This window comes from Rhinolophus sinicus, chromosome 7 (assembly GCF_057876585.1).
Source record: "Rhinolophus sinicus isolate RSI-liver-muscle chromosome 7, RSI-T2T, whole genome shotgun sequence".
Lineage (NCBI taxonomy): Eukaryota > Metazoa > Chordata > Mammalia > Chiroptera > Rhinolophidae > Rhinolophus > Rhinolophus sinicus.
Window position 1 is genome coordinate 13823974 of NC_142507.1, and position 11606 is coordinate 13835579.

Genomic DNA, 11606 nt, shown 5'->3' on the forward strand with positions numbered 1-11606 from the left:
TTGATCTGGCTGGGTTTAGTTTACAAGTATCTTTAGCCTGCTAGCGCTATCAGAACAAGAGTTAGCTAATGCTGGGATGGATCTTGGTAAGCCTCCATGCTTCCTGGAATAAGGACATAAAATCTAAGACTTCTTATTGTTTGATTTCATTTACATTTCTTGACCCTGAAATAGGAACATATTCCCATCATAGAAAAATCTAGTAAGCATCATTCTTAACATAGAGGTTTGCTGATCACTTATTTGAGGGTTTCTCAAAAATGCTAAGAAAAAACTAAAAATGAAGAGAACAAAAATTGCCTATTACGAGGAAAAGCAAAGTTTCTCTTGCTTTTCAACTAAAACAGTGATTACAGAAGCCAAGAAATCTAAATTCTACATGTGGCAGAGAAGGCAACAAAAAACAAAATTCCTCTTTTTTAAAATTATAAAATACACATAACCTAAAACTTACCATTTTAACCATTTTTAGGTATACAATTCACTGGCATTAACTATATTCATATTGTTGTGCAACTATCACCACTACCCATCTCTGAAACATTTTCATCACCCTAAACAGAAATTCTGTCCCATTAAATAGCAATGACTCCCCATGGCCCCCTTCTCAGCCTCTAGTAACCACTATTCTATTTTCTGACTCCATGAATTTGACTAAGGTTCCTCATACAAGGGGAATCATAGTATATTTGTTTTTTTGTATCTGGCTTATTTCACTCAGCATAATGTCTTCAAGGTTCATCCATGTTGTAGCAGGTGACAGGATTTCCTTCCTTTTTAAAGCAGAACAACGTCCCATTGTATATATAGACCACATTATGTGTAGTCCATTCACGCATTGATAGACTTTGGGGTTGTTTCTACCTTTTGGCTGTTGTGATTCATGCTGCTATGAGCACCGATATACATACATTTTTTAATTTTTTTTTGAGTCCCTGCTTTCAAGTCTTACGGTTTTATACCCAGTGCAAAATTGCTGGGTCATATAATTCTATGTTTAATTTTTTGTTTTGAGGAACCACCTTTTCCACATAGGCTGCACCATTTTACATTTCCGCCAAGAATGTCTGTCTCTTCTTAAAAGAAGAAAAACCATGTTTTTCAATAAGGAATCATTGTTTGAAAGAGGCAATGGGATTGCAACTCCTTCCTAAAATGGACTACTTTTTGGAGCCTCTGATCAGATAAGTGAGTTGGTTTTACTGAGTTATTAAGTACCACGTATTTAACCCAAAACGTTATTGTCTTTCTTCTGCTCCTGGTTCTTCAAAGAAACTCCTTTAGACAAAGAAGATATTAATGTGCTATAGCAGAAAGAACAAGGCGTTTTGAGTGGTATATCAGAAAGAACAGCGATCTGTGGTCGTAAGATCTGGGTTCCAGTGTTGACTCTGTCTCATACTAGTTGTGTAACTTTGAATAAGTCGCTAAGCCACTCTAAGTCACTTTCCTCAAGTGTAAACTACAATGACGTGGAGACCAAATGAGATAAGGAATGTCCATATTGATTTCCGTAGAGGAAACAGAACCCCAAAGCAACACCTTCCAACCACGACCAACAAACACACACACACAGTAACCTTCAGTAGAGCAACTTCACTTTTATTCATTTTATATATTAAGTTTCCCTGTAAGATTGGTTTGAAGCAACAGCTCTATAGTTAACAGAAATTGAGAACTGCTGAAATATGTGTACCTGCTTCCTCTCCCATTTCTTTCTCTTTAAGTATTTTCAAGTTTTTTTGCTCCTTCCTGACGCTTGTCATCTATGCAGCTCTCCTCGCTAATGGAGGAGAAAAGGGAAAAAGGTAACTCTTCTTTTAACCCCTCCTGCTCCTCCCAGATAATTTACTATTTTTCTACTTTCTTTCATTGCTCAGTTCCTCTAAGGAGTGACCCAGCTCTCTGTGTCTCTTTTCTTTCCACTGCTCTCCTTTTAGTCCCTTATTAGCTGAATTCTGGCCCGAGGACTCCATTGCAACTATGTACTTGAAATCAACTTCTCACTAAATTCCATCTCCATTCTCTTAGCAGCTTTCAAAATGGCTTAACTTTCTTCCTCAAAACCCCTTTCTTCCTGGTGTTCAGAGAAATGATAAGATTTGGCATACCTCCCTCTTTCTTTGGCAGCAGCTTCCTTGACTCTCTGTATCCCAGGATAGTGGTGGGTTCCCAGGGGTCAGTCCTCAGCCACCTGCTCCTTTCCCTGCTAGCCCTTCCTCAGAAACCTTGTTCAGTGTCACATCAGCGGTCACGTTGTGAAGCCCCAGGTATAACTAGGACCTCTCCTGGGCTGCAGTTCTCTGCCTTCAATTGCCTGCTGAACATTTCATTTCAGATGCCTGGCAATCGGTGATATCCATAATTGAAACCATTAAGCTAGTCCCCAAATCCCTCCCCCTGCAGACTGCCTGTTTATGTTATGGCACCGGCAATCTCACGGTACTGAGATTTTGACTGAGTTGCCCTCATACTGGTGTAACCCCCTGTCCTCATCCCTCTACTCCCCGATCTGATTAGCCACAAACTGCTATTGATTTTTCCTCCCAATGCCTTTGACATTTCTTCTCCTTTCTTCACTCCTTCCTCTATCATTCTAACGTAGGCCCTGTAACAAGACTATTACAGAAGTCTCCTGCAAAGACTTATCTCCGGTGTCTGTCTGTCTTCAGCTTTTTCTGCGCACCATTACTTTATTTTTGTCAAGCTCCTATTAAAAAACCTTTCATCCCTCCCTTTTGCTTCTAAAATACAATTCAAACTTTTAACTCTTGCATGCTGAGTCCTCTACCATCTGATTTAACTTACTTTTCCAAACTTATTTTCTAAGTCTTCTTTACTTTAAATTGTAACTTACTTTACAATATACTGACTCAATCTCTTGTCCTAGTTCCAAGAAGCAAGAGTTCCAAGAACAGAGAGTGTTATAAGCTCATTTTGAATCAAAGCCCCAACTCTGGTCCATCTCCAGAAGTCATGGTCATGCTCAGGTTTGCCTTTCCTGTGTATGGATAGAGGAGTTTTCTACATAGGAAGTACAGACGAGGAGAAAATTATTTCTAGTATTAAGAAAATGCTAAATTGTTTCTAGTAGTAAGAAAATGCTAAGTCAGTGCCAGCACCAAGAAAAGAGTGGTGGAGAGGCTTTAGCTCCGTTTTCCTGACCTACCCTAATTAACCTCCATTGGAAGTTTCCTCAATCCTATGCAAATATAGTCTCCATGCTTCTCCTCCTCCCCGCCTAGAGAGCCCCGCCCCCCTTCTGAGATGTCCTGGAGCAGCCATGAAGGCTGGCACATTTGTTGGATATTTGCTGTGACCCAAATGACAACTGACTTAAGTTTGTTTATTTGCATATTTGTTAACGAGGCTACAAAATATAACCATTGTACTTAAAAATATTAGAAAAACGGGGGCGGCTGGTTAGCTGAGTTGGTTAGAGCCCAGTGCTCTTAACAATAAGGTTGCTGGTTTGATCCCCACATGGGCCACTGTGAGCTGTGCCCCCTGCAACTAGATTGAATCAACTAGTTGACTTGGAGCTGATGGGTCCTGGAAAGACACACTTAAAAGAAAAAAAAAAGTTTAAAAAAAATATTAGAACATGATATTTGGTATTCCATACGTACAGAATTGGTCCGATATTTTGCTTTCTTGACTCTCTTTACCCATTATTAGAATGAATAGCAGACCCTACCATGTATACGAAACCAGAAAGATACTCATTATGACAACTATTAACTCATTTTATTTTCTCTTCACCAAGATATTTTGGATTCTATATTGTCCTAACTAAAAGTTGATGTTCATCTCATGGAATAAATATTAAACTTGAGCATAAATATGAAGACCCATTTTAAGAGAATGGGGAAAATATAGTGGATCTAATAAGCAGGTTAAGAACTTGACATTGAAATGAATTTGTGAACAAAAGGAATAAAAGAGTGTTGGAAATGTCTTCACATTGTGTAAGGATAGAAATTCTACAGTCTAAAGAGATGTTGAGTTTCCTAAGTTATACTTCTGTGTTATTTTTTACAGCTTTATTGTATAGATTTCACATATCATAACAATCTCCCATTTACAGATTACAGTCCATTGGTTTTCAGTAGATTCACAGAGTTGTGCAACCATTACCAGACTCTTTTTGTAAAACCCTCTTGGGAAAAAAAAAAAAAAGCCTAAAAACCTAACCCCTGGCAACTACTCCTATTAATCTACTTTGTGTCTTTGATTTGCCTATCCTGGACATTTTACATACATGGAATCATTAAATACGTAGTCTTTTGTGACTTCTTTCATTTAGCATGTTTTCAAAGCTCATCCATTTTGTAGCATTTATTATAGCAGTACCTCATTTCTTTTCATGGCTGAATGATACTCTATATCCACATTCTGTTTATCCATTCATCACTTGATGGACATTTGTGTTGTTTCTACTTCTTGGCAATAATTAATAATGCTGCTAAGCACATTTGTTTTGGTGTGGACATATGTGTTTATTCCTCTTGTATATCTATGTAGTTGTATAATTACTGGGTCATATTCTAACAATATATTAAAAATATATCTAACATATATTAAATAATACTAACTCTGTATTTAATATTTTTAAGGACTGCCAAACAGTTTTCCAAAACAGCTGCACCATTTTACATTTCCATCAGCAATGTGCTAGGGTTCCAGTTTTCTACATCCTTGTCCACACTTCTTATCATCTGTCATTTTTATTTTAATCATCTTAGTGGGTATAAAGTAGTATCTCATCGTGGTTTTGAGTCATCCTTATTTTAACAAGAGGAAACTGAAGCCTTGAGTATTATGCTTTGTGCCCCAACTAGTCATGGGCAAAAATCTGATCTACAAAGCTGTGTTGTCTTAGAGAAAGATATGGCAGAATACCTGTTACTCTTAGTTACTAGAAAGTAGAGAGAAAAGGAAGTCGGGAGAGATTATTAACTTGTTTTTTTTTTTTATATTTACCTATTGTTAAAATGAGCATTGCATGTATATACATTGTGTGTGTGTATATATATTTATATATATATACACACACACATTGTATATATGTATATTTTTGCTGTAATATTTATAACAAAAATATCTAAAAACAAAATAAGAAAATCCACATCTTCTGATTTCTAGTTTTTAATCCTTTGAGGTTTGTGTTAAATTCTTTTTGTGCATAAGGGTTACATATATACATATGTATTATATAATATTGATATTAGATAGCACATTTATAATATTGTATACATATAAAACCTTAATATACATACTAGCAAGGTCAAACTTAACCAAATAGAATCTGAGTGTTGTGTGGCAAGAGTGACGCAATGGCTAATGATTTGCTGGAATGTTTGGATAAAAGTGTTACACTATCAGTGTTTTCAGATTGTGGAGCATTGGCTGGAAGAAATTTGTTTCTTAGTGATTAAAATGGGAGATATGGTGGGTCATATTCTCCTTGCAATCCTTGAACACTGTTTAATAAACATAAAAGACTCATGACTTGATAAGCTCAAGAAAGCTCCAGGTTGCGCCATTTGGCAGATTTGCTGTCGTGCTTCTGGGGACTGATTTTTCTGATCTGGTGTGACACTTAATCTACAGAAAACCATTTCTACTGACTGGTTTAGCAGTTCACAAACCTCTGTTGAGTCATTCTTCCAACACAAAGAACACAATAAATTTTAAGTAATTTCAAATACTTACTGGCAATAAAACCAATATGTGGCTAAAATTTATGAAATTTTAAAAAAATAATGCCCGATGTATCTTCTATATAGCGTCTCAAAACTTTTTTGATATAATTTTTTTATTCATCCATGTTGTACCAGGATATGCAGAAAACATGACAGATACAATATGTTTCCCATTAAAAAATTTCCATTAAAAATTTGATTTTTTAAGGACTATGCTGTTTTCCTTTACAGTTTGAGCAAAACTGTCTAGTAGTGTTTCAGAAAGCTCAAGTGAAAGAGAGAAGCAGACAGTCTCTCGATCCAGTTATTACCAGCAATCAACTATATACTACCTGTAAGATTTATATTTGAGAATGAAAACCTGATAATAAATACTCCAGCCAAAAAAGGGGGCCTAACTCAAGAGTAAAAGGATAAACATCCAAGCAGTAGTGGAAGTAGAAGAGAGTTTCTCTGTGCTGTTCCTGCAATACCATTACCCTTCCGTAGGAAAGTCAGTGAACAGGAAACCAACCAGAGTGAATAGCACTTTCTGAGGCTCCAGGCATGTGTTTGGGGTAGATAGGATCAGAAACTACCCAATCTCAAAAGAATAACAAAGAATGCAAATTCCACAGACAAGAATCTACCACCAACAATATGCCCTTGCTTGCCCCAGAGCTTCAGACGTTTGGAATGAGGAGTAAGAATTAACTAATCATCATGGCAAAGATTTATCGAGGCAGTACCAAGAAAACTGGTTCTAGAACACTGTAATAATCTATAGCTTGACATGTTCCTGAGACTAGTTCCACTTTCTAAGCAGCTGAATTTGTAAATTAGGCTCCCCTGGGCACAGGCCTAGATAAGTAGGCAGGGAAGACAATTCAATGCAATGTTACTATGTATGTTTTGGGGTTGTATAGTTTAGAGAAAATTCCTCTAATATAAATGAAAGTATCCATTAAAAAATCTAGGTGGCAAAAACCCCGAAACTAGGCTTTAAGAAAATGCTTAACATTGATATTCCTCCAGTGCTCTAAGCAACTAATAAGATATTTTGAAATGGGAGAGAGGAAGTGGAGCTAAATAAATGAAGTAAAATTTAAATGTTTAACCAAGTCACACACTTTTCCCTAAGTATTTGCACCTGAACCTATGCTCATTATATATTCACCAACGGAAAATATGTAATTCTTTTTTTAAATACATCCTGCTTCTTGCCTAGCTGATAGTACATTGACTGTACCTTTTCTTACTAACTTCATTTCTTGTTTGATTAGTTCATTCAGATGCGAAAGATCAGCTTGACTTAGCTCATCTCATTCAGAGGCAGATCCAGGTTTTGTACAGAACAGAAGTTTACATAATTTGGGGACCCTTTTTAAAGAAAAAAATGCAAAATTACAAATGCAAAATTAGGTAAAACAAAAATAGAAGCGTAATAGAAATAGCAATACGTTTAAAATTTTTAAATGCTGAGAAATACCATAAGTAATACAAACTCCAGGAAAATCACATATTTTTATTAATTAACTGCCTGACGTACCATGATAATACTTTTCTTCTAGATTTTTTTGTTTAATACTCTTTAGTAGCTTCTTTATACAGCAGCTATTTTGTAATATTGTCTTCTATAAAAGAGAACAGAAAAGGAATTCAGTCTTTCCTCCATTATACTGATTGATCAAAATTTGTTTTAGATATTGACGTTTAGGATCCATAAATCACCCCCGCGTCATATACAGATATATTTGCTGTTTTCAGTGCTGCTATAGGTGTGTGACCTAAAATCAAAAGAATTTTGATCAATTCTATTTTACACAATTCGCATCACAAAAGAACGGCATATATGGTGTCTTGACCATTGTAGATGTTGCATCGTCATACATATTCCACCTAGAAAGCTATGGGTATCCCTAGGCTTCAGTGCAAACTGAATCCTCTGCTTACAATTCTATACATCTGATGATTGGACGGATTTTCTATAGACTAGCTTAGGACACTTCAGACACATTTCTCCACCACGTACCTACACAGTCCTGGTAAGACGTACGATAGGACCCTTTCATGTTGTGTAAACCTTGGCTTTGCATCTCTAAGTCATGACATTGGCGGGGGGGGGGGGGGGGGGTCAGAGCATAGGGGGAGGTAAAAGTATTCCCAGAAGCTATTCCTTCCCCAGGACACCGAGCTGTAACTTAATGACAGAAATGACTGCAAACCATATAAATATATTTTATGAAACCTAAACTAAATGTATCACCAGTTGAACTTCCCCTTACCAGGACCCTGTAATATCCTCAGCCATTCCAACATACCGAGCACGAGGGCAAGTGCTACAGAAAGGAAGTCAAGGGCAAGAGAGTACGGTTAACTGAGGGTGACTAAAATACCTTTATTCTGCAAAATTTGCAAAAACATGTGACATGTGAATACATTGTAAGACCTTTCCCAACGTCTTGAAAAGACCTGTGCAAAAAAGGAGACCTGAAGCTTCAGCATTCAATCAATCTGCTCCTGCCCTCATCTCGTCTCAGTGGCATTTGTGGTCAACACCCGGTGAAGTGTAAACACACCCACACAGAAATAAGTCATGTGATTTGAAAGTATTTCATCTGCTTCTCCAGAAGGAAAAAAAAAATCACTTTCTACTATAGTGAATAAACTTTAGTTAAAGCCATATTCCTCTGAGTCTTCAAGAATCTTTAATGGAATTGTCTGTGGGAAAATGAAGGTAAATGACCTACCGTGTTTCCCCGAAAATAAGACCTAGCCGGACAATCAGTTCTAATGTGTCTTTTGGACCAAAATTAATATAAGACCTGGTCTTATTTTACTAATAAGACCGGTCAATATAATATAATATAATATAATATAATATAATATAATATAATATAATATAATACCGGGTATAATATAATATAATGTTATATAGTATATTATATAAGACCGGGTCTTATATTAATTTCTGCTCCAAAAGATGCATTAGAGCTAATTGTCCGGCTAGGTCTTATTTTCGGGGAAACACGGTAGTTGAGAAAACAAGGAACAAATACCATGGAAACGAAGCCCAGCGAGAATGTTCTGAGTGCCAGCTCAGCGAGCCCACCTTGAACTCTAGTCCAGGGCTGTTATCACAGGTATGTGGCAGCTAGGGCAGCAGGTATGGCCTAGAAAGAAAAGAGGCCCCAATAGGGGGAATGGAAAACATGAAGGATGATCTGTGTTATATTGAAAATGTATGCCTGAGACTGATCTTCCCAGGTTCCCTAAAATAAATTTAGATGGCGACTCTGAGGTTGGATTTACACAATCAGAAGGAAAATAGGCAGTATTAAAAAAAGTGTTTTAGCTCCCTACATAAAATTTATCCTTCCGAATTAGATAAAGATTATTTGTATCTGAAGGCAGGAGTGATTAGACGAATTCTTAAGTCATTCATCTCAATTTATGATATAATATGAGAGAAGAATGAAAATTTTTCTCAGAGAAAGATGAATGATATATATTGTAGATTTAAGGACTGTTCTTTTAATATTCTCTATAGCTCATGTAGGCTATTTAAAGCCTTTCAATATTTTGGATGTTATAATTTTCCCACAAGAGAAAACAGAAAAGATGCAGTGAGGCAATTTTTAAATGTGCTTTGAAAAAACATAGAAAAATCACCAAGATATTATTCTCTAATATATTTTCTTTAGGTTCTTCTTGAGTGATTTTTTTCATTTCTATTTGTATAGAAATATAACAGAATTTTGCAATTATGTTTAAGTAATACACGGACTCTGAATTCATAACAGGCAATTAAGCTAGGAAAACCAACACTTCTTTTACAGTACAGCAGTCTCTCTAGATGAAAATTACAATTTTAATGATCCTTAAAATACTAAATTAGAAAAATCATGCAAGTTCAACTGTACCTAACACTTTCTTTCCTAGGAGATTTGACCTTCTAGCAAGTTAAAGCTTTCTTTTTCTTTTCATTTCTCCTTTGTAAATGTGATGCTCCAGATAATTTTCTCATGTTCTTTGTCCTGGTAATGTTATATCTTCCATGGCAACACTTAGCCTGTCTATTATAAATAAGCTAAGCAAATCTTGGTTGCTTTTAAAAAAATGGTATATAGTTCCTTAAAATGTCAGATACTCTACCTATTTACTTTCCCACAAAATTGAATGAAATATTGGGGGCAGGATACTTTAAAACATGAGCATAAGTGAAATTTAGGTCAAAGTGGGAAGATAACATGCTAGAGATTTTAGTAACCAGGGCCAAGGTTATGTAATGACAATGCTCTCCTTTCCAGCCCTTCTCACTTGATGTTTATGAACACAGGCTTAGTTAAAAGTCACCTACAGAGTTAAATGGCAACAATGGCTTTTGAAAACAGAGCTTGCAAATTAGGTTATTATTTTAAGAAAAAGGATCTGAAACTGCAACTACATAAAACTATTTACCTACCAACAAGATTGGAAAGTAACATGCATAAATAAAAACGGGTGCTTCAATAGCAAGAGAGTAATATTTTTTTTTCAAAAAAGTTTTTAATCTTGTTCTCTCAGCATCTCAATAACAATGATTTGAAGATGGGTGCATCAGCCAAATAGTGCACCCACAGCAGCCACAGGCGGGACCTACCCACAGCAGCCACAGGCGGGACCTCTCAGCTAGCCATACTGGGGGCCAGCCCCATTGAAAAGCTCACCTACAACAAACATGATCCCACCACCACAGAAGGGGGTATGCGGCCCACACAAGGGACACCCCTCGAGTATCCAGAGGGGATTGTGCTGCTGGGCCCTAGAGGACATCTCTTACATCAGGCCACTTCCTCAAGACCAGAAGACTTAGGTGATATCCCTAATACATAGAAACAAACACAGAGACTTAGACAAAGAAACGTTCCAAACGAAAGAACAAAATGAAACCTCAGAAAAATAACTAAATGAAACAGAGATAAATGACCTACCTGATAAAGGGTTAAAAGTAATGGTCACACAGATGCTTACTGAACTCAGGAGAAGGATGGATGAACACAGTGAGAGCTTCAACAAAGATAGAAAATATGAGAAACTACCAATCACGAATGAAAAATATAACAGCCAAAATGAAAAAAATACACTAGAGGGAATCAACAGCAGATTAGATGATACAGAAGAATGGATCAGCAATCTGGAAGTTAGAATAGTTCAAATCACCCAAGCTGAACAGCAAAAAGAAAAAATAATTTAAAAAAATGAGGATAGTTTAAGGGACCTCTGGGACAATATCAAGTGTACTGATTCTCATTATTGATGTCCCAGAAGGAGAAGAGACAGATAAAAGGGCAGAAAACTGATTTGAAGAAATAATAGCTGAAAACTTTCCTAACCTTGGGGAAGAAACGAGATATGCATGTTCAGGAATCAGAGTCCCAGGCAAGATAGACCAAAGAAGGTTCACAATATACATTATAATTAAATTGTCAAAAATTAAAGATAAAGAGAGAATCCTAAAAGCATCAAGAGAAAAGCAACTAGTTATTTCCAAGGGAACCCCCATAAGACCATAAGGTGATTTTTCAACAGAAACTTTGCAGGCCACTTCCAATGCATAATAACTTTTTAAACCTAAAACTTCTGCCAAAAATATCTTAACTGACTAAATAAAATATAAGTGAAATCAAGAAAGTAAAACTCACAAAATAAAAAATGTACATTTTAGAAGTAGAGAATGGAAACAATATCCTTTCCCACCGAAACCAGAACAAAATCCATTTTGAAAGAAAGTTTACGTTTAAGGTCTCTGAACTAGGTCTGGAACATCAGCAATTGGAACGAATTCCCAAGGAGAGAAAGGAGATTACTTTTAAGAATTTTGCTGTGTCATTTCTAGAAGGTTCCATTTTGAAAGACAGTCTCTAAACTATACCAAACTTT